We start from the raw sequence: 21371 nt of genomic DNA on the forward strand, positions 1-21371 counted from the left end.
GGGAATAAGAGAGATAATTATGTTACCAGAGATGAGCCCTAGATGGGTGTATTTATACCAATCGAGATATAAACCTTTTAGGATATGAAATTTGTATTAAACTAAGAAAATCTCAGAGGATATCTAAGAGTAAATATTGCATCCTCTTAGAAGTATGATTACTTGCAGTGCATGCCAATCTTTAGATTGTAAGTATTCCAAGAATATAGGAAACCTGGCTAATTCCTTACTGAATAGGATGATGGGGTCATTATTGCTCTGGCTGTATAACTCAGTTGCAAAAGTTGTTGAATCAATGACCAGACTTCTGAAGTATACGTATTTCAATTTGCTTTACTTCGGTTCTCGAAATCATGGTCCCAAAGTTACCCTTAACTATGCTGAAACAACTGTTTCTCTTAAAGGTGGATAGTTATCTAAAGACTATGCCTTTCAAAGTAAATCAAAATTTGTAGCATTTAAAAACTTTTCTAACACTTGGCGACCCAGCCTCGTAACTACTACAAAGAAATTAAGGTGTTTCGGATTCAGGCATGCAGTCTGGATAATCATGCCACAAATTTCACAATGATGAATGTCTTAGTTGTGTGTGCATGGAGAATGAGAAACTGTCTGTTGTCTTCCCAACTAATTTCGGCTGTCGAATTTGTTGATATTGCAGCGACGGTTTGGATTCGATGATAAGATGATTTTGAAATATTGTCTGTAAATATGTATGGAGCTTTTCTTTGTATTTTTCACACTTCCAAAATTTTCAAGTTTTACGCTTATCCAAGAAAATTCCAAATCTTTCTACCTTTTGTTTGTCTAAAATTCTGTGCTTTCTCAATCCTTCCTTTAAATCTTCAAAATTTTGAACCATGTCTGCTTCTTCTATTGTTTCATTTTCAATTTGGTGGAAATTTTGCATGTTGATTGTCTTTGGCTAAGTAGTTTCAATCAAATCTTTAAGCCTATTACAGTGGAATACTTAGGATTTCTCATCATTTGCTTCCAAATTGTATAATATAGTTTAATCCGACAATTTTTCCGAGTTAAACCAACTTCAGAGTAATGAGTATTGGAGTGAATTTGGAAAAACATCACCTCCCAAACTTAGTAACGTTAATTTGGAAAAACATCACCTTCCAAATCCCCTTTAGTAACGTTAATTTGGAAAAACATCACCTCCCAAACTTAGGGTTTATAAGGAATTTTACTGCGATAGTTTTAGTACCCCCTCACCTGGCACTGGGTATTAAGCCCATGAGAAATTTTTTGCCCCAGACTTGCTTTGATGCATTGATGGACTAAAGATGAGAAAGCGTCGAGTTGTACCTGGAATGTCTTCGAGATTTCTTAATATCTCATTACTTGTTTGACCATGACTTTTTTCCTATCTGTTGGTTCACCTTGCCCCGTTCCAGGTCTGAAGAATCCAAAAATCGTAATGTATTACCGAGAAAGGGCTTCCTTCTTAGTCTGTATTGCATGTTCATCTCTAATGAATCTTAAAAGAAAGTTTGTAAGGGACTTGGTCGCCTGCATGTAGGTCAGAAACACCATAGGGTCAGGCCCGGGAATTTGGGGGCCCTAGACAATCCTTTGAAGTGGGAACCTAAAGTTCTCTGATCTTTGGTTCTTTGTACATTGATATGTATAGAAAAGAATTCACTTAATAAAAAAAAAAAAAAATCTCCTTCTACATCAAACATGATTAAAAATTAATATAAAAAGTAGACAGGTATACAAACATTACTTAAATATTACACGTCTCATGTTTTAGACACAAATGTACTAAATGTTTACAGTGAGTTGAAGATTAAGAGTGAAGAAAAATAAAACTTGATGATCTAGAAAATAAAGAATAATAAAACATGATTGACGAGTACAATAAATTCAACGATGCCAATTGTTTCTCTTGTGTTTTTTTTTCAAAAATCAACATCACACTAGCAAATCGAATATTAAAATAATCCATTGAATAATAAATATAGAAATAAAAATAAAAATTCAAAGTTTTGATTACCTTAAAGTACAATCTTTAAGATCATATGATAGTTGATTTAAACATTCGATATAAATGGAGAGATTGAGTAACTAAAAAGGTAGCTCCATGTTTCGAACTCAACACCCTAAAGAAAAAGGAAGCTGAACATTTCCATTGCACCACCAAATGAATCATGATATTTCTTACTTTTTATGTATTTATATGTTCATTACAGGATATCCCTCCGAAGTAGAGGCTCTAGGCGAGTGCCTACATAGACTACCCTCAAGGCTAACCCTGGAAACACCTTTGGAATCATTTTGTCAAACATTATGCATCAGACCTGAGCATTTCTAATCGGACTACACTTAGCTAACTTGGCAAAGACATTTCCACGTAACAGAGCTTAGTTCGAATAAAATTCCACATGAAGATTTTCTAGTCTATATGCCTCATTTGAACCTACATTAGACACATAGTGTTGCATAACGAACGTTGGTCTGGGATAAAAGTAATTGTACTCAGGGTTGGAGTTCAAGCCACTGCTCAGATGATTTCTGGATCGCCCTTTCGATTATCCCTCAAATGGCGTAAAGTCTGGGTTCGAATGTTATAACCCACAATCTTATGTTGTATAAACTTTTCGGAGGTTGGATGGTGCATTAGACTTTTAGATCAGAGGCAGTGTCCCCGTGTCCATATCTTACCTACCGTAACTGCGCTTAATACGACTAGAGTCTCCTAAGTTATTAACCGAACACTACAAAATGAGCTAAATGAGACTTTTTTGATACTATCACTTCAATTTTTACAGTTATAATATCCGAAGTTTTAAAGTTGTGTATTATTTAGGTTTTTGGGGTATCCCATGTACCGGAAAAATGACAAGCATGTTATAGATATAAGATAATCAAACTATGAGAATTTTTTGTTGTGAAGATAATTGAATTTTGACAAAGGATTGTGACTGAATCCGAAAAGGAATGTCTACATATCTATGGGAAGGAAAATCAAATCACTGGTAAAAATCTTTAAAAAGATGATAAAACGAAAATCTCCATTGGGGATCATCTTTGATGAATAGCCTATTAGGGAGGGGGCAGAGTTAAAGAAATGAGTTTTCTTGCGTTCACGTAGACTACGACGTTGAAATCTTTAGTGGTATCGCCTAAGCTTGGTGATGTTCCACCTTTTGGTAATTAGAGTTTTATCTATATGCTGCAGATTGTACGTTTCTTTACCTCTTACTTCTACGACTTTATACAGTCCTCCTCAATTGGCTTTGACTTTGCCCTCACATGGTACTTTTATGTTCTCCAAGACTTCTCTTAGGATGAGATCCCTGACTTGAAGGCTTTGAGGTTTGACAACTTTGTTGCAGTACGACCGAATTCGCTATTGGTCACCAGCAAGTTGGACTTGGGTGCATTCCCTGCATTTTTCCAAGAAGTCGAGGTCGGACTAGAGAATTCCAGCATTCTCCAATGCAGTTTACTTTTTGGTAACTCGAACAAGGATAATGGCTTGTGTTCCATAGGCTATGAAGAATGAAATTTCTCCAATCTTTTTTCGAATAGTCGTGCCATATACCCATAAACTCCAAGCACTTCTTCTGGCCACTTGCTTTTCTTCTTAAGCCTACAAGCATCGCAGGATAGTCTTATTTGAAGCTTTCTCTTGCCTATTGACTTGGGGGTACTGTAGAGTAGAGGTAAGATAACAGATTTCAGGTTCTTTGTACCAATCCGTGACTTTAGATCAGTTGAATTACAGTCCAATATCCGTAATATGGTGTGGGGAATTCTAAAACGATAGATAATGTTCTTCTAAATGAAGGATTTATTTGCTACACTGGTAGTTCGAGACAAAAGCCCTGCTTCGATCCACTTGGAGAAATAACATGTTGCTATAATTAGATACTCTTTGTTTCCTTGAGCTTCTTTAACAGACTGACAAGATCGATGCCCCAGTGCATGAAAAACCATGCCTAAGTTAAAGCGCTAAGTTTTTATGGGTGTTGATGGTTCGTTAGAGTGTATTTTTAGCATTTGTCGCAAGTCTGGGCGCAACCTGAAGTATCATGTCTCATGGTGGGCCAATATTACCAGCTATTTAATACTTTCTATGCGAGGGAACTTCAGCCTGAATGGTTTCCCACATGTACTAGAGTGTATATCGTTGCGGATATGTAACCCAATCTCCAGAGTGACACACAAGGTATGAGGTTTAGAGTAGGAACGTTGGTAAAGTCTTTCGCATATGACAATGTATCTCGAAGCCAATCTTCGGGAAGTTTTTCATCTTGGATGTAATCAATGATCTTGTTTATCCAATTCTCTTTTATCTTAATAGTAGCCATTATGTCTGGTTCATGTTCAAGAGTACTTGGAGCAGCAAGGTGCTCGAAGGGAATTGTTGGTCAAAGTGAGTAATCAACAGCGGATGCGATGTTTGCTAATGCATCAACATGACCGTTCTCATTCTTTGGAATTTGCCAAATCTTGTGCTTTTCAAATCCTTCAGGTAATGCTTTGGCTTTAATCAGGTAGATCTCTTTTCGCTTGAAAGAAGCGCAACTTTTAGGATTGACTATTCTAATTTATAAAGGTGAAGGGAGCCAAAGACGTAGTATCATTGTGTAAGTGGGATTGAGAGTGGCATAATCTCATTTGACTTGGTTGACAATCATTGTTCAGTCGTAATGGAATGTAAGCTCTTTGATTTGAAGCTTTGTTGTTACCTTAAGGCCGGTGAGTAGAGCTTCCTATTTTGCTTCGTTGTTGCTTGCCTGGAATTTGAGCTCTAAGTTTTTCTTGACTACGAATCCATCCGGTGTCATCAAGACCATTCTTGGCTCTTCTTTGTTCACATTTGATGATTTGTCCATGTAGAGTTTCCAAAGACAAAGATTCTCAAGTGTTTTCTGCGTATCTGTGAAGGTTGGGACATCTTGATTACCTATGGTAAATAATGCTACAAAGTCCGTGCACGTTTAGGCTTCGATCGAATTCTTGGGCCGATAGACGATTTTGTGTTACCCCTATTTGATGACCCATTTGGTGATTCTGGATGATGCGTCTGGATTGTATAGGATGGATTGAAGTGGGTATTCGATCATGTAGATAGCTCAGAATGATTGAAAATATGGTCGGAGCTTCCTGGCTGCTGTTACTAATGTAAGAATAAGCTTTTCCATTTTCAGATACCTGGTCTTTTGTTCGAGAAGAGCTTTAGACACGTAGCATCTTGATGAACATATTATATTTCTCGTAAGTGCACAAATCGATATGATAGGATAGCAAGCAAATACGAGTATCGTACCCACAAAGATTTGTAAAGTTACTTGATTAAGTCCAATTATGTAGTACCCATAAGAATAGAAATAACAAAAACAACTAAACTATGAAGTTCAAATAATTAACCAAAGAGAAGTTGATCAAGTAATCTAAAGTGCAGTAAATTAAAAAGAGAATTTGTGTAAATAATTTCTGAAAACAATGGTTGAAACACTAGGTATCCGATTTCACCAAATCAATACAATTCAATTCTGGTTCTAGGGTTCGTTTTTTCTTTATTATGATTGTCCATTAGGCGTTCGGGTATAACCAAGTACTTTTAATCATCAACTTAACCATGGCGTCTAGTCTAAGTCAATAATAAAAAATCCATTAAGTGCAAGAAGAACAAAGAAAACCAGAAAGTGTCTTAACATAGTGTTCGCATCAACAACAATTCATTCATCCAAGAGAGCTACCTCAAGGCTAAGCATATGGCGTCTACTATAACCTTGTCTCATACATCTAAAAATTCATATTAAAGGTAGCTAATCAATAACTTGAACATAAAGAATGATTTGAGCACAATGAATGAAACTAGAAACCTTTAAATTGATAAAAGAATAAAGTTAACTAAGACATAGAATCATCATGAAGGTTACATCGAATCCCTAGTAAAGAATTTAGTTACTCATAGCCATCAAATTATAGGAAATCATAATTATGAAAGTCATAAGTACAAAGTCTGAGAAAGATATTGAAAAATCCTTAGAGAACCCCTTGGCGTTTGGTTTCCTCCTTAGATCAATCCTCTAAGCAATCTGATGATGTCAGTCCCTTCCTTTCACACCACTGCTCCTTTCCCTTTTAAATAAGCATCCAAAGAATATAGAGTTTCGTTAAACCTTTGTTGCAATTGTTGAATTCCAGCCCAAACAGGAGTCCCAATATCATTAGACTTCGGTTTCCTGACTCAAACTGGACTCAAACTATTCAGAATCGCGTAGAATTCCTGAACCCACCTTCTCGCATTAAAATAGGTATAGTTTCTTCTAGAAGCATCAGAATCATGATCTATAAAATTTTACTGAAACTAGACATCCAAAGCTTTCCGTACATATGTGATACAACACTTAGTTGATCCTGATGAATTTGTGATGTCCTAACGAAAATGATAGTTTTGAGTAACACCTTCCAGCTCCAGTTATAATTCCCAAATAGTAGCCATTAAATTGCGGATTGAACAAATTAGCATCTAGTGATCATTGGAATACTTCTTGACTTCAATTCTTTACAGCTTTGATCATTTTTAGCCTTAAAATCACCAAACGACTCCAAAGTCTTTTCTACGGTCCATTATCAACCAAATACACACTAGACACATCAAACAACCAATTTCACAAGAAAACATAGCATAAAACTTAAGAAATAGGGGCAATATAAATGTATAAATATTGTGTTATCATATATTAGTTTCTCCTTCCCCAAGTCTTCCCTACCCACTATTTTGGATAGGAGTGGTGGATCGGACATGTATTCCTTCAACTTCATGAAAGTTTCTTCAAATTCATCTGTTCAGAGTAGGAATTTGTTCTTCTTTATTATAGTAAAGAAGGGTTAGCACTTGTCAGTGAACCGTAAGAGGAATCGACTAAGAATAGCTGCCTTTAAGCCAAGCTCTGGATTTCCTTCAAGGTGACTTCATTTCCATGATCTCCTTGATCTGGTCTAAATTGGTTTCATTTTTGCGCTTTGTGGCCAAATAACCTAAGAACTTTCGTGATGCTACTCTAGAAGTGCACTATTTTGGATTGAGCTTCATGTTGTACTTCTAGAGTAGGTTGAAATATTCTTAGAGGTAAGTGAAATGGTATTTTTTCCTTTTCTCTTAACTACTACATTATCGATGTATACTTTCATTGTTCTCCAATCTTTTCCTTGAATATTTGGTTGGCCAGCCTCAGATAGATGCCCCTGCGTTTTTAAGCCCAAAAGGCATAACCTTATAATACATAGTCAATCCATGATGAAGGATGTTTACCCATATCTGGCTTGTAGCTAGAATAAGCATCCATGAAGTTCAACAACTTGTGCCCTGTTGTGGAATTGACTAATAAGTCAATCTGAGGCAGAAGATAAGGGTTTTTGGGATATGTTTTGTTTAAATCAGAGAAGTCCACACAGATTCTTCATTTTCTGTTCTTCTTTTGCATAAGCACCATATTGGCCAGCAAGTCTGGGTGGTGGACCTTAATAATGAAGTTAGCATCTTTGAGCTTATCAATCTCCGCTTCGATGATCTTAATCGCATTGTTCTGTGATTGCAATTTTGCTAGATAACCGACTTCGCCATTAGGTCCATGTTAAGACGATGCCATATTGTTAAGGGGTTAATTATTGGCATTTCTTCTGCGATGAATAGTTCTTTTTCTTGATCTGACAATTTAGATTCGATTGTCAATGTTGAGGCTTATGTAGACAACATCTTCATTCACCTTAGATTGTGGTGTGTTTCCGTCTTGGGGGTTAAGGTCTAAGTCAAACTCCTTGTAACTTATTTGTTGACCGCTACAGTGAAATTGTTATGCCGACTCCTCCGTGGGACTAGTAGAGCTCCGTTCTCCTTTATGAATCATGTTTATACTCTCTACCAACATAGAGTTGATGCCTGATGTGGAAATTTTCAGGTCGACGGGCCGAGGGCCCACTCCAACAACACCGATACTGTCCCTACTTAACCACTTGCACAATCCTCAGGTGTGGGGTTTTATCACAAAGGCCTCGGTGTTAATTAGAGAGGAGTATTTCTATTTAAAGCACTATTCTCTTCTCCCTCTGTCCGATGTGGGACTGGGGGTTCCAACACTCCCCCGCACGTGAGACCCCACTTATGGGTCACACGTGAATTTCCACACATCGGCAACCACGTGGAGCCATGTCGGGACTCACCCAATCACGCGGGGCCAATGGGGACCCACCCAAACACGTGGCATCTTTGGCCTACGTGGACAATCACGCGGGGCCAATGGGGACCCACCCAATCACGTGGCAGTACGGACCCATCCCCTGGCTCTGATACCATGTGATTTTCAAGGAATGAATTGTATCTCATTCATTCATCATTTTTAGTTACAAGAACAACAAAACATATATAGAGGAACTTATAGAAAACTAAGAGGAAAGCTACGGAAACAATGGAGAGTTAAGACCCCTCCATGACACCTCCACCTAACTTAAACCACTAATTAATCCTTACAATGATGATGAGGTCTCCACTCTACCTAACTAAACATCATCAAGGCTTGCATTATGCCTAAAGTAGATATTAAACTAAGATGCACTAAAGCATCACTTAAGTTTTAGCCGAAAGTTTGAATCTATGCATTAGCTAGCTTTCCATTATTCTATTCTTCCATGATACTCCATGATGCTTCCAACTCTTAGGAACCCTACTTCCAAACCTACTTCAAATAAACAACCATCCAATACTCCCCCTCAAGCTGGATCCAGAAGGTTGATGGATCCAAGCTTGGAGATGAGTCTTTGAAACTGATGAGAGGCCAGAGGTTTGGTGAATATATCGGCCAGCTGATCGGAGCTTTTTACATAATGTGTCTGAATCACCTGCGACTGTACTTGTTCACGAACATAGTGACAGTCGACTTCAATGTGCTTCGTCCTCTCGTGAAAGACTGGATTTGATGCTATGTGCATAGCAGCCTGGTTGTCACAAAATAAGGTCATTGGTTGAGTCCTGAACACACCTAAGTCACATAGAAGTCCTTTTAGCCATATCAGCTCACACGCGGTTGAGGCCATTGCACGATATTCAGCTTCGGCACTTGATCTTGCGATGACAGTTTGTTTTCTGCTCTTCTATGTGACCAAATTTCCACCGATAAAGGTACAGTAACCAGTGGTGGACTTGCGATCGATGGCATTTCCTGCCCAATCTGCATCGCAGTACCCCATGATTTGAGTGTTGTCATTCTTCGTCATGAGGATGCCACGACCAACGGACCCTTTTAAGTAACGTAAGATCCTTTTTACAAGGTTCAAATGCTCGATGGTGGGGGAATGCATGAATTCACTGGCTATACTCACTGAATATGAGATGTCAGGTCTGGTGATCGTTAGGTAAATCAGCTTACCGACAAGCCTCTAATAGGAGCTGATATCCGAGAGTGGTGTGCCTCCCAAGTCAAGTTTGAGCTTGCTATCGAGAGGAGTAAGTGCAGGCTTAGCATCGCTCATATTAGCATCCTTGAGTAGGTCCATGACGTATTTTCGTTGATTAAGAAATAGTCCCTTGTGAGAAGATGCCATTTCGATTCCAAGAAAATATTTCAGCACCCCAAGATCTTTAATTGCAAATCTTTGTTGAAGTGACTTTTTGAGTGTGGAGATCTCTGCAGCATTATCACCTATAATTATTAAGTCATCCACGTATATCAACATAACTAATTTGCTCGCAGCTCCCGTGCGAACAAATAATGATGAATTTGCATTACTCCTTTTGAAACCAACACTATGAAGAACTGAACTTAGTTTTGCATACTAAGCACGAGGCGATTGCTTCAATCCATAAATCGACTTATGCAACTTACACACCAAATCAGGCTCCTGGCTTTGAGGGTGTCCTGGTGGCAATCTCATATAGACCTCTTCTTCAAGATCACCATGTAGAAATGCGTTCTTTACGTCCATTTGGTACATGGACCAACCTTTATTGACGGCAACAGACAATAGGACCCTAACTGAGTTCATTTTTGCAACAGGAGCAAATGTTTCTTTGTAATCTACCTCAAATGTTTGAGTGAATCCTCGAGCCACCAGCCTGGCTTTATGTCTTTCAATTGAACCATCAGAATTAAACTTGATCTTATAGATCCATTTGCAGCCCACTGCCCTTTTTCCTTTTGGAAGTTTGGTGATGCTCCAGGTGTTATGTTGGTCCAGTGCTTTGAGTTCATCTCGCATTGCTTCTTTCCACACAATTTGGTTATTAGCCTCATGAAAGTTTTGAGGCTCACTGTGACTTGAAATGGTATTAAGAAAAACAGCATGAGATGGAGTCACCTTTTGATACGACACGCAATTGGAGATTGGATACCTCGGTTTATATGTGACAAAATCTTGAAGTCTTGTGGGAGGTTGTCTATCACGCCGAGGGTTGCGTCGAGGTACTGGGAGAGTTGTCTCATCCTCGTTCAAATTATCAGCCACACTTTGAAGATTTTCTTGGTTGCCGCTGTTATCATCATCCACAGAACCATCAGGATGAGTGCCTTCATTGTTGACTTCAGTGAGTGGTGTAGGAGATTCATCATTGTTGTCATGGTTAGAACCTCTTTCGTTTAAAACATCTGGAGTGCTGATTTCATCTGGAGTGCTGATTCTTGGTAGAGGAAGCAGATCAAAGATACACTCCCCCTGACCTGTGGCTTCAAGTGACTTGCTGAAAAAAGGGTTAGCTTCATGGAATCGAAAATCTTTGGATACAATGATTTTTCTCAGTTGGGGATCATAACACTTATATCATTTTTGTGTTGATGAATAACCAAGAAAAATGCATTTGAGAGCTCTAGGGTCCAATTTATCTCGATGATGTGACTGAACATGAACAAAACAGACACAACCAAAGGTTCTAAGATGTGAGAGGTCGATTTTTCTTCCTTTCATGACTTCAAGGGGAGATTTAAACCCCAAGACTCGGCTAGGAAGTCTATTGATGATGTACACAGCCGCCATGGCTCCTTGGGACCAAAATCTCTTTGGTACATTCATGTGTAACATTAATGCTCTTGTTTTTTCCAGTATGTCATGATTTTTCCTTTCGGCTACACCATTTTGTTGAGGTGTGCCAACACAGCTTGTTTGATGCATGATACCATGATTGCTCAAATATTGTGACATGAGATGAGACGTGTATTCGGTGCCATTGTCAGATCTTAAAGTTTGAATTTGAGAAGAAAAATGGTTCTTAACAAGGTTGTGAAAATCCTTAAATACTTCCATCACTTCACTCTTAGACTTTAAAAGGTACAACCAAGTGGCTCTAGAGAAATCATCAACAAAGATCACATAATACTTATAACCATCAAAAGATTCAAACGTTGGTCCCCATACATCTGAGTGAACTAGTTCGAAAACTTTACTAGTCCTAGATAAGGATGGGTTAAAAGGCAATCTAGTGTCCTTAGACAAATGACAAGTTTCACACGAAATTAAATCATTCCCTAAATTTGGAAACAAAGATGACAAAACAGGTTGAGAAGGATGAGCTAGACGTTGATGCCACAATTGACTATCTTAGGATGGATTGGACTTGGCTTGAAATCCCCTAGGACTGCTCTTTGATATGTAATAGAGACCATCTAGATAAAACCCTTCACCAATCGTCTTCTTGGTAAGACAATCCTAAAAAATGACATTGTGAGGAGAGAAGATGGCTAAACAATTCAAGGTATTGGTGATTTTTCCCACAGATAGAAGTTGAAATGGAAAAGAAGGAACATATAAGGCTACTGACTCAATTTTGTCCGACATTAAGTGGATATTTCCCTTGCCTAAAACCTTGGAACTCTCACCATTGGCAGTTGAGACTTGAGAAGGTTGCGAAAATTTTTCAAACTTTTGAAACTTAGAAACATGATTGGTCATATGATCTATGGCACCCGAATCAACAGTCCAAAAATCATGCATCATATTTACATAAAGAGCAGTTTTGAAAGCAGTCATGATACCTTGCATGTCATCTCGGGACATGTGTTGTGTGTCTGTCAGAAAACCAGCGAACTTGCCTAGCAAAGCTGTTGAGTTTCCATCTTCAAAAACGACCGTTTGATCACTCTTAACCTCTTCTTTCTTGCTTTGAAGATATGCTGCAAACTCATTTATGAGTGCAGCCGGATTTGCTGTGAAGCTCTTGAGTGCGTCAGACCCATGTGAGGTTGAGGTAGATGCATTGTTGGCTCTGTGTGGTGCACAATTCAGTCTTTGTGAGCCCTTGTTATCCTTCATGAACTCTGGCTTTAATTCTGGATGTAAAATCCAGCATGTCTCCTTAACATGGCCAGTATAGTTGCAATGTTCGCACTTCAAGTGTGGATTCTTCACTTTGTATTTTCTTTCGTTGGTTAGGTAAGACCTTGCTTCAGTTACATTGGTCTTTGTGCTAATGTTCATGACTTTCCTTCATACTTCTTCACATTGGATTGTTGCACATACACTGGTGAAGGAAGGTAGTTCGGGGTTCATGAGTATGTGGCTTCGTAGGTCTTCGTATCCTGAATCGAGGCTTGACAAGAGTTGGAATATCTTGTCTTCTTCTGCCCTTTTCAGTAGCACGGACGCTTCAGTTGTATGAGGCCGATACATTTCCAACTCATTCCACATGCTCTTCATGCTGCCAAGAAGTTGAACAAATGGCTTTCCTTCTTGTTGCAGGTTGGAAATGTCCTTCTTTAGTTGAAACACACGTGCAACATTGTTTTAACTGCCATACATCTCCTTGACTGTCTCCCATAGCTCGAATGATGATTCAGAATAACTGAATATTTCAGCTAGTTTACGCTTCATGGAATTTAGGAGCCATGACATAACTAGTTGATCCTTGCAAAGCCAGTTTTCATATGTTGGTGAAGAAGCATCAGGAACTTTGATGCTTCCATTTATGAACCCTAGCTTGGACCTTCCACCTAGAGCAAGGCTCACTGCTCTCGACCAAGGTAAGTAATTAAACTCATTTAACAAGACTGAGCTTAACCTTTGATTTGGATTGACATCCACCTCAGACATATTTCCGGAAGAAAGAACCGGTGAACTTTCAGCATCTGACCTAAGAGGATTGTCTTCAGCCATCTTAAGAGGCAGGTTATTTTTCCTGCTCTGATACCATGTGGAAATTTTCAGGTCGACGGGCCGAGGGCCCATTCCAACAACACCGATACTGTCCCCACTTAACCACCTGCACAATCCTCAGGTGTGGGGTTTTATCATAAAAGGCCTCGGTGTTAATTAGAGAGGGGTATTTCTATTTAAAGCACTATTCTCTTCTCCCTCTGTCCGATGTGGGACTGGGGGTTCCAACACCTGATCTCCTTTAGTTTCTTTTACTCAGCCAGGTGAAAGGTAATGGAGTAAATGGTGGTAAGATAAAGGGACTTCCCTCATCTTGTGGATTTAGTTCCAACTGAGTATGGTGTTACGTGAAGTCGGGAAATCCATGACATGGAAGGCCATTAAGTAATTGTACAGTTCCGCCTGAACTGCGACCTTCACTGTTCCAAGCAATTAGATAAGCGTGCAGTTAAAGGTAGGTAGGGTAGTTTTACCCTTGCTGATATCGTCTACAATTCTCATCCTTTCAGCTGTATCTTTGAAAAAGATGCTGATTCTAGAGCCATTGTGCACCAAAACATGACTAATTATGGTGTTGGAAATTTGTACCTTGATGACCAATGCATCATCGTGGAGGGACTGTACGTCTTTCAAATCTCAATAAGAGAACATTAGGATGTTGGAGTCGATTGGAAAGGGATATGTTGATGGAAGCTACCATTCTAGGCTTCTATAAGCTGATTTTCTTTACTTTTTGGTTTTACCTAGATACTTTTGTTCTCCATAGATGCAGTTGACGTTGAGAACCAATTTATCAATTAAACTTTGGTTTCCAGGAGGTCCCTAAGATTTTTTGGATCTTTTGCGAGACGTTATGGGATGGGCAACGGTGCTTCCCGAAAGGGTTCAAATTAACAGTTCTCGCTGAGGTTGACCATTCTTGTTCTCCATGATTGCGATATCGTTGCTCCATATGTGTAGATTTACTACGGATGGTATTGAGTCTATGACCTAACTTCTGTTGTATTCGTGTTCGTCGACCCTGGAAAATAATGTCCCACATCATTCCACTATGTCTTTAAACTCTTTAAACATTGAAAATGTGTTTGAATTTTCTTTCATAAAGAAAACCCACACATACCTGGAAAAGTCATCAATGAACATCACCATGTACCGCATCCTATTGATCGATGGTTACCTAACAAGCTCACCAATGAAAATGAACTAGCTCCAACTATTCTCTTGCTTTGAATTTTGATTCCTTGTATGGTATTTGATGAGCTTTACCATATTAGCATCTCGCACAAACCGTATGTGTTCTCACGTCAAGTTGAGGAAGACCTTTAAGCATTGACTTCTTCATCATCATACTTAAATTGTGATAGCTAACACGACCTAGTCTCATGTTCCACAAACATGTTGTGTCATTTCTCTTTGTCTTGTCAACATATGCACACTCTCTAGATATTACATAGACTGACTGAAATCATCATCCTTTCATTGTTGGCGTCTTTGAGATCTTGAGGTATCGATAAACCTTTACATCTCGTGGACCAAAAAAGACATAGTTTCCTAGTGATGCCAACTACGCCACTGCAAATAGATTGTTCTTCACACCCAAAACATGGTTTATATCTTGAGAGGCACATGGTTAGTGTCGAACCTGGGCATAATTAATGTCTTACAAATATGAGCAATTAGTAACCTCAAGTTGTTGGTTATCACCACAAACGACCTCTTTTATCCTCAGTTATATTTTGTAACTTTTTCTCATCAACTATCATGTGGTTTGATCAGCTTGAATCCATGAACCAATCATTCTTGTACTCAATCAATTCTAGACTTGATACTATGAGAGCAAACTTCTAGTCCCCAATAGCAAACGACCTAATATTCCTCCATGTTCTCATTTGTTTTGGAAGTGGAGACATTACTCTATACAGGCTTTTAAACCAACATCCTTCACCATATCGTTCTTTCTTTTCATAATTCTAACATTTTCCATGAAATATTTTATTATTTTTGGATTGGCCACTGTTGCCATGATATTTTAGAGCTCCCATTGACCTAGAAATCCCTCTTTTTGATGACCTGCTAACTGTCACCATCGCTTTTAGATCTAGCAATTACATGTTTCTTGAAGCTACATTAACTTTTTTTGGTGTAAAGCAATTCCTCACCTTTTGGCGAGACCCTCCCAATTACTAAGCCAAAGCTTCTTGATCGGCAAGCAAATTTTCAAACTCAACAAGTGATGATTGAGTTGGTCACCCTTGTACAGCAGTAATGAAGCCTAGGTTTTCGGGTCTCGGACTATAAATAATTATTTTTTTTATCCTGGATTCTAAAATGGCAGCAGTAATGTCTAATTCAAAAACTAATTCAGAAATTTCACTGCATATGGACTTTACCTTGTGGAACTATTGAGCAATTGTCATGTCTCGTTGTGCCACTAATAACAACTCATTATCGAGAAATTATAGCCTTGCATCACTCGTTTTTTAAAAGAGTACGGCGATGGTTGTGGCTTTTTTACGTGCTCTAATATATCTTCTTCAATTGTTGTTTTTAGGACGAATGTGATCTTACCTACTTTGATCTTCCACTTACGCAGAGTTCCATTAGTGTGCGTCTTCTTCCAGCTGAATAATTTCATTACCACTGACAACCTCCCAAAGATCTTGTCAGCTGAATAATTTCATTACCACCAACAACCTCCTAAAGATCTTGTCCTTGTAGATAAGACTCCATGCACGTTGCCAAAGTGTTGTGATTTTTCTTATTGAGCATCTTAATTCCTCCAATACTTGAAGATCACCCATCATGTGGGCCAAATTTTGACACATCGAACAAGATTAGTCAACAATCTTGCGTAATACTAAACTCCTCACGATTCTCAAAAGCTTCACCAAAGTTGGCCTTCGGTCGAACCAATATGATACCAATTATTGAGAAAATTAGAGTACCAAACTATAGTATTAAAGTGTTAGAGAGACAAAACAAGTAAACAAATTAGAAGTTATGACACTATCTTATTTCTAGAGACAAACTTAAGAACACTCACACTCCTCGCAAACACTACGCACTTACAATACCACTCTTACTTGCTTCTGACTTCTTGGTTGGTTCAAATAGGGTGGATGCCTTCTCCTTGTATTGGAATGGATGGAACCTTGGAGAAGCATAGAAACACCATGCTAGAAATATCTAGCTAATTCCACTAACTTCCTCTGTTAGAATTGTCTAAATTCTTTTCATATTTTAATATGCATCCCATGCATATGATATAATCTCCTTGCATTTATCTAGAGAACACCAAGAGACTTTCGTAATGGATTGGGCTTATTGGGCTGGTGTTGATCTTTAACAGTACATAGCTCAACATATTTTGCCACCTAAGTCCATCAGTTCCAGTAATAATTCCTTTTTAGTGGTGTTATTCCTGTCCCAATTTCTTATCTTCCCACTCACCTTTTATGAAATTTTTAATTACAAATTTGTCCATTTGTAAAATGACTACTTACCCTCTTTTGCATTATTACTTTTTATTTTTATTTTTTAAAAACTAAATGTTCGGTTGTGATGACTCTCACGCTGATTAAACGATTTGTCTACCTTAAACCCTAACTTATCTTCCCATCTCCTTTCATTCACAGAAAGCAAAAAGAATGAACTTAGAAGATGACGTTTTCATTGAAGAGGTAGAAGATGACTTTTCTATGAAAGAAGTAGATGATTATGTTTTCATTAAAGAGGAAGAAGAATAATTTTATTGGTGTGCATTTGAATTTCTCGCCAGCGTACAATTGAATATTTCGCCATCAAACTTTTCATTTAAATTTGCATCTCTCTGGTTTTTAATTTGAATTTTCATTTAACTTTTGCGTACAATATTTTGGTTAGTTAGGGTTCTGGTCAATAGTGCAAGTCACATGGAGCTGCAATGGAGGATTGGTTCACGTCTGTTCATATGCGTATTGTGTGTGTATATATACACACACACACACATACATATACATATACATATAAAAGGTTATTTTAAGAATAATAGTGGGTGGATAAATAACATTCAATTTTTTAACTTTTTATGGTGAATGGAATCATAATGTGGATGGAGAAATAAGTCAATAGGGTAGGTCTAGCTGCTTTTTTTTTTTTTTTTTTTTTTTTTTTTTTTTTTTTTAATAATTTTTTCCCATAGTTTTGATAAGGGATAGTTTATTTGCCGTCCCTAGTCTCTAACTATTATAGACTCAAACCTTATGCATTTTAGATTTTTGATTGAAGTCACTCTCCAGCTACATAAATGACATAATAATAAAAGAGATGCAATAATCTATATATATAAAGTGAGAAGGCCAGTTTGGTGAAGCTTTCAAAAATGCCAAGAAAGCCCCTTCATTTTCTTCACAATTGAAATCCAAAAAAGTTTCGAAAATGAGGACAAATTAGTAAACAACCATTACTGAATAGAAAACAAATAAAAAAAAATCTATAAATGGACGTGCTTAACAGTTAACCCTCATAAACTGCTAAGCAGTAGTGGGCAGTTCAAAAACACAAATTGAAAAAAAAAAAAAAAAAAAAAAAACTATCTTTACCATATATGTAACAAAGAAGGTTACAGTAGAAAGAAAATATAAATAAATAAATAAATAAACAAAATTCAAAAAGTATTGGAAAAGAAAACGGAAAATTGAAAAAAAAAAAAAAGAAAAACAAGTAGATGTGCTTAAGCCTCTCAACTGCTAAGCGGTAGTGGGGAGTTTTCTCCCCCATAGAATTCCACAATCTGAGTTGGAAACAAAACATGGTAATTAAAATAAAAAAATCATGATAATTATCCTCTAAAAGTTAGTAGTTATGGAGAAGAGAGAGAGATAAATAACAAAAAGGCAACAAAAAAGTATTAAAAATAAAACAAATATATACATATATAGTGAGAAGGCCAGTTTGGTGAAGCTTTCAAAAATGCCAAGAAAGCCCCTTCATTTTCTTCACAATTGAAATCCAAAAAAGTTTCGAAAATGAGGACAAATTCGTAAACAACAATTACTGAATAGAAAACAAATAAAAAAAAATCTATAAATGGACGTGCTTAACAGTTAACCCTCATAAACTGCTAAGCAGTAGTGGGCAGTTCAAAAACACAAATTAAAAAAAAAAAAAAAAAAAACTATCTTTACCATATATGTAACAAAGAAGGTTACAATAGAAAAAAAAAATATAAATAAATAAATAAATAACAAAATTCAAAAAGTATTGGAAAAGAAAACGGAAAATTGAAAAAAAAAAAAAAAAAAAACAAGTAGATGTGCTTAAGCCTCTCAACTGCTAAGCGGTAGTGGGCAGTTTTCTCCCCCATATAATTCCACAATCTGAGTTGGAAACAAAACATGGTAATTAAAATAAAAAAATCATGATAATTATCCTCTAAAAGTTAGTAGTTATGGAGAGGAGAGAGAGATAAATAATAAAAAGGCAACAAAAAAATATTAAAAATAAAAAAAATTAAAATAAATAGAAAAAAAATAGATAATCCAAACTAAAATGGCAAAACCGTTCGGAAGAGAAGAGGATGAATGTGGCGTCATTTTTGAAACTGCTATGAGCATTTATTGTGTGGTTTTTTAAATAGATATCTATGGGAAAGCGCCTCAAAAAAATTTTGACTAGCCGGGTTTCTTTTTTAGTTATTCTTCTCTTTTATTCACCTTAATTTCTTGATGCATGATTTTTAACAAATATTTCTTAGAATGTTTATGCTTCCATTTTGATTAGTACAGTTCTTGCTATATTTTAGATTATTAAACAAACAAACAACAAATAAAAGTAAAGGGACGTGATGGGTAACTCCTCCATTTAAGGATGAGATATTAATATCTCACAAAATTATATTAAACAAAAAGAAACAAATAAAAGTAGGGGACGTGATGAATAACTCTTCCATTTTAGGATGAGATATTAAAGTCAGAGATAATTGTACTGAACATCATTTTAGGAGAGAAATATTAAAAAATTAAGTAAAAAAAAAAAGTAACATAGTGAATAAGTGCTCTCCATTTTAGGAGAGAGAGATATTAAACAGAAAAATTAAAATTTGTTATATTAGAAAAAAAAAGGAAACAAAAAAACAAATAAAACAACAGGAATGTTGTGAATAACTTCTCCTCCATTTTAGAAGGAAATATTAATATCTAACAAAATTATATTAAACAAAAACAACGTAACTGCTCTCCATTTTAGGAGACAAATATTAAACATAAAATTAAAATTTGTTTTATTGGAAAAAAAAAAGGAAGAAAAAGTTTAAAAAAAATAAATGGACAGGAATGTATCTCCTCCATTTTAGGAGGAGATATTAATATCTAACAAAATTATATTAATAATAATAATAATAATGTGGGAGAAAAGGGATAGAGGTTATCGTTAGTTTAAAAAGAAAACGGTGAACTTCTCCCACTACCAAGCAGTAATTTCTTAGTTCCCACGTACATTCCCATTTGTTCCATTCCGGCTACAATATTATTATATGTACTCCCCATCTCCTTTGATTATGTGGCCAAATCTTATACTCCCTTTTTTTTTTGCTCCGCCTTCACTTCTCTAAGTTGTTCTTTTTCTTTGATCTTTTTTATTTTGTGTTTGTAAATGATATGAGCTCAATCCCCATCTCCGTCAATTTTTAGCATGCATGCTGTCATTAATTGGATACTAGAAGCATGGTGATGGAAGCACAGTCGTACGAGATTGGTGGGTTTTCACTTCCTTTCCTTGCATGGTTGTACTCATTTTACACATTTCCATGTAAGCATAATATGTAATTGTATGATTCCCAGATTTAGCTTCAGTTGGGTTTTTTAATTTCTTCCTTTAAATTCTTCATTGTGCGTTTTTTAAATTTTGGTCAGATTGTGAATTTCAATTTTGATTATCTTAATGTGCTATACGTGTGCTATGGTAATTTTAAAAATGATTTGTTTTCATTCTTAGGATATTTACAAGAATACCCACAAAAAATGAAGAAGGAACCTATTGATAAGATCTCAAACAGACGTGTCTGTATTTTTACACCTGTTGGGAGATATCTGTCGGAGTAAAAACTACTGATCTAAGCCAACTGATTCTCAAAGAGTGGAAAAAGAAGAAGCATGAGCAGTATGTATCCTAAATTATATACAAATTTGTTACAAGAAATCTAACATTATATATACCTTCAATATATAGGTGGCGCATGAAAAAGGCTGTGGAAGAATTAAAACCTTCAACAACTCCTCAGATCATACGTATTTGGAATAAAGTCCAACAAATAAGGTACAACACCATTTCTTACCTATTTATTTTTAATGGCATTCTCTATATCATTCTACAAATTAATTATCTCAAATTATAAAATAAAATAAAACAATTTATGGGTGCAGAAAAAAGATTAACAGTGGCCAAACAACTTTTCTAAATACGGTAAGTCTTCTCTTATTTTCATACAAAAGTATACTATAAATTCAAATTGCATTCAATTTTCAAATATAAATAAAATTGCATTTTTTGTCAGTTTTACAAGCATCACACCCGTCTCAAAGTACAAAGGTTGAAGTACAAGATTAAGGTAATATTTCTTATTATTTAATTTTGTAAATATTGTTACAATTTGTTACCTCAAACTTGACAAATATATTTATCTTTCAGTATTCTACAAGTAACTGGAGTAAAAGTATTGCCATGAGAAAATTGTCAAACTTAAAGGTATTTAGGTTAAGTTGCTTACAATCTTTATAGTTGGGATTGTGCATTATAGTTAGACTTCCTATTTTATCATCATTGCTTGCAGATTAACCATGAAAATCTAAATCATCAAGTGCAAGCAAATGGGTGGCAAGCACGACTTTGATTTCACACGTAGGCGCTATGTTTACATATGTACATGTTGTCCATATTTTGCTTTGCTTCATATATTAGGAGTTCATCCCTAGCTAGCCTATAACTTTGATTGAAAACTTATGAATCTGAAACATTTTGATTTAAGGACATTAAGTGTTGTCAATATGTATTTAGAAATCAAATTACATGTCATATTTTCAAATTTTTTTATTTATAAATAGTATATGTTTCCCATTTTATCTTCGTTGTTGTTTTAAAGAAAAAATAGTAAAAAATGTATGAGAGATTACTCACATATGTGCAAATTGGATGGAATATATGCTCCTAAATTATTCAACAAATGTGGCAATATGACAATATGGCATGCGATAACACCATTATCACTTTGGAATGATGGGATGATTGTA

At 36.4% G+C, this 21371-nt stretch overlaps 1 long non-coding RNA gene across 1 annotated transcript; it reads left to right on the forward strand.

The window, feature by feature from the left end:
* The first annotated feature begins 20165 nt into the window (after positions 1-20165).
* LOC137732235 (uncharacterized) lies at positions 20166-20692 on the forward strand. The gene is made up of 4 exons (XR_011068319.1): positions 20166-20244; positions 20314-20400; positions 20508-20547; positions 20639-20692. It is a non-coding gene; the product is annotated as an uncharacterized lncRNA (long non-coding RNA).
* The last annotated feature ends 679 nt before the right edge of the window (positions 20693-21371 follow it).

The sequence above is a fragment of the Pyrus communis genome, chromosome 1 (genome assembly GCF_963583255.1).
Source record: "Pyrus communis chromosome 1, drPyrComm1.1, whole genome shotgun sequence".
Lineage (NCBI taxonomy): Eukaryota > Viridiplantae > Streptophyta > Magnoliopsida > Rosales > Rosaceae > Pyrus > Pyrus communis.